This window comes from Penaeus chinensis, chromosome 1 (assembly GCF_019202785.1).
Source record: "Penaeus chinensis breed Huanghai No. 1 chromosome 1, ASM1920278v2, whole genome shotgun sequence".
In the NCBI taxonomy this organism is placed as follows: Eukaryota; Metazoa; Arthropoda; class Malacostraca; order Decapoda; family Penaeidae; genus Penaeus; species Penaeus chinensis.
The window spans coordinates 1,567,174-1,569,673 of record NC_061819.1 but is presented as its reverse complement, the minus strand read 5'-3'; the positions used below and the strand labels follow the sequence as shown (position 1 = coordinate 1,569,673).

Here is a 2,500-nt window from a genome sequence, read left to right as displayed (position 1 = left end):
CAATAAATACTCTTTGTTATATTCGTTGATAGCAGTGATTGGAACGATCATTCTAATGTTAATATAAATAGGGAAAAAGAAAGTTATCACGAAAATGTCATTGTTTACAACATCGTCCAAATCATATTCACTCACCAATGTTACATTCATCATTTTATGAATCTACATGTTCTTTATTAGCACCACCATATTCTTTGGATAGTGTGATAATTTAGTACATATCTTGTAAGACTGAAAACAAATCTTTAAGGGTTAAACGCAATGATTTTATACCTGCTGGTACCTGATATAAATAGATTATATCTTTTCTTTGTTTCTTTTATATAATGTGAGAATGAGATGTAGTTTATATATTGTGTGGAAATAGTATGAATATTTTTTGTTTTCCTTTTATAAGATAGACCATTAATATTTTGGATACTGCATGTTCTGAATCACGTAATTTTAGGAAACGTGAAAAAAAATATAATTGTAATAAATATGAAATCAAAACGTCCTTTTTTTATTCTCAGTCGTCTATTTTCTACATGTCTTATAATGAGCTCTTTGTTCTGTTGTAAAACGGAGGTTAAAAATGTTGAAAATAGATTGTTGATTTTTTGTTTTGTTTTTTCTTAACCCGCTTCCCTTTTTTGTGATGGGATATATAGGATTTAGAAATCTTATTCTGTCTATCCTAACAAATAGTATACTTCTCAATGAAAAATGAACGTGTGGCATTGCAACAAATCAATGCCTACTGTAGCACTTTGCATAAAGTTGTATATCTAACGGGGAAAAAATTCCGTAAATATGCATTTAACATATCTTTTCATACGAATGGCAGTCAGTGAAATATTTATTGGGTTGTACTGAAAGATTCACGAATGTCTATCACGTGACTGAAAATATAAAATATAATGTACAATCTTCTGATTTTCAGAATACAATTCGAGTAAAAATAGGTGCAGGTTATTTCGCCAAAAAAGAAAGAAAAAAATACAAATAAACAAAAATAATAAATGAGAAGTTATAAAACGGAATGATTAAAAAAGAAGGTCGAAGCCACAGGAATAAAAAAAAATACCATCATTACCTATCCGTACACTGAAATGAATAACAGCAAAAAAAAAGAAAAAAAAAAAAAAAAAAAAAGGAAAATAGAAACTAAAATAATTTGTGAATAAATATTCAGTCATGATATAGAAGCTAGGGGTTCAAAGATAAATTTTGCAGCTTCATTCACAGGCTTCAGAATACAGTTAGTGTTGTATAATCCAAAAATAACTCGTTACCTTTACTTGTGGTCAACGAGGAGCTGAGCGCTTGTTTCTGTTAACGCCTGATTACGGTGCTAACTACTTTGCCTCTCTATTCCACTCCACTTCGTCGATTTTTCATATTAGTTTGTGCAAAGGGTAACCGTACTTATTCTTCTGACTGTACATCTTCACTACACATGTTATGTTTATTTCTGTATGTGTGTTCACGGGCATCGTGTGGTACATATGGGAGATATAAAGTAAGAAGGTTAAGAAATACAATTTAAGGTATTATTTTAATTACCAATTTGTTCATTCACCAACATATATACGAATATAAAAGCAGTAATATACAAATAATGTATAAATTATTTGCGTGTGTTTATGTAAAATCACGCATAAATGCGAAATATAATTAATAAATTTGTACATATAACGTGCAAAACAATTTAGATTTATACAAACAGAAATTTAATAAATTCTTACCTCAAGAATTATAATTTATAGTCGTTTTGATGAAGATTCTATGGATAATAATATCTGGCAACACCATTTTCCAGATTTTACAACAAACAAGTAATGAAAACCAATAAAAAAACATTATGACACGCAATACGAATAGTATGCTTTAGAACACCCAATACTTCCGCTTTATAACGAAAAAGTACTGCGTTATTAAAGCAGACATCAAATGGGGTGTACTGAAGATCTCGCCCACCAAGGAAGGTCTTCATCTTTTATCAGCAACAACATATTTTCTTTTTTTTACGAGAATGATACTTTGTATTGGAAAATGAATCTTATGTTGTCCCTCATTAAAGCTTAGACCAAATTTACAGGGAAATGAGTCTGTCTCGCTTACCTTCCCGGGATCCATTAACATTTGACGTAAAAATGTTATACAAATATTTTTAGCAGCGACTAGATTTTTTATGGAGAAAGAGAGAGGGAGGGAGGGAGGGAGGGAGGGAGGGAAGGAGAGAGAGAGAGAGAGAGAGAGAGAGAGAGAGAGAGAGAGAGAGAGAGAGAGAGAGAGAGAGAGAGAGAGAGAGAGGGGGGGGGGGAGAAAGGGAGACAGAGAGAGAGAGAGAGAGAGAGAGAAAGCGGGAGAGAGAGAGGGAGGGGGAAGAGAAAGAGAGAGAGGAAAAAGAAAGAGAGAGATAGAGAGAGAGAGAGAGAGGGGGGGGGGGGGGGAGACTCTACGTTAATGGAAACGTTTTGAAAGGCTAACCAAGACTGTCACAAAAAAAAAAAAACAC

At 32.7% G+C, this 2,500-nt stretch overlaps 2 protein-coding genes across 3 annotated transcripts in view; one reads left to right on the top strand and one right to left on the bottom strand.

Moving 5' to 3' along the window:
• LOC125026193 overlaps positions 1-600 on the top strand; it is a 1,644-nt gene extending 1,044 nt beyond the window's left edge. The window contains exon 2 of the mRNA XM_047614496.1: positions 1-600. This exon is cut by the window's left edge and continues 411 nt beyond it. The gene's annotated coding sequence lies outside the window, so the exon portion shown is untranslated.
• Positions 601-2,360: 1,760 nt separating this feature from the next.
• LOC125027194 overlaps positions 2,361-2,500 on the bottom strand; it is a 13,504-nt gene continuing 13,364 nt past the window's right edge. For both annotated transcript variants that reach the window (XM_047616130.1, XM_047616121.1), the window contains one exon: positions 2,361-2,500. This exon is cut by the window's right edge and continues 541 nt beyond it. The gene's annotated coding sequence lies outside the window, so the exon portion shown is untranslated.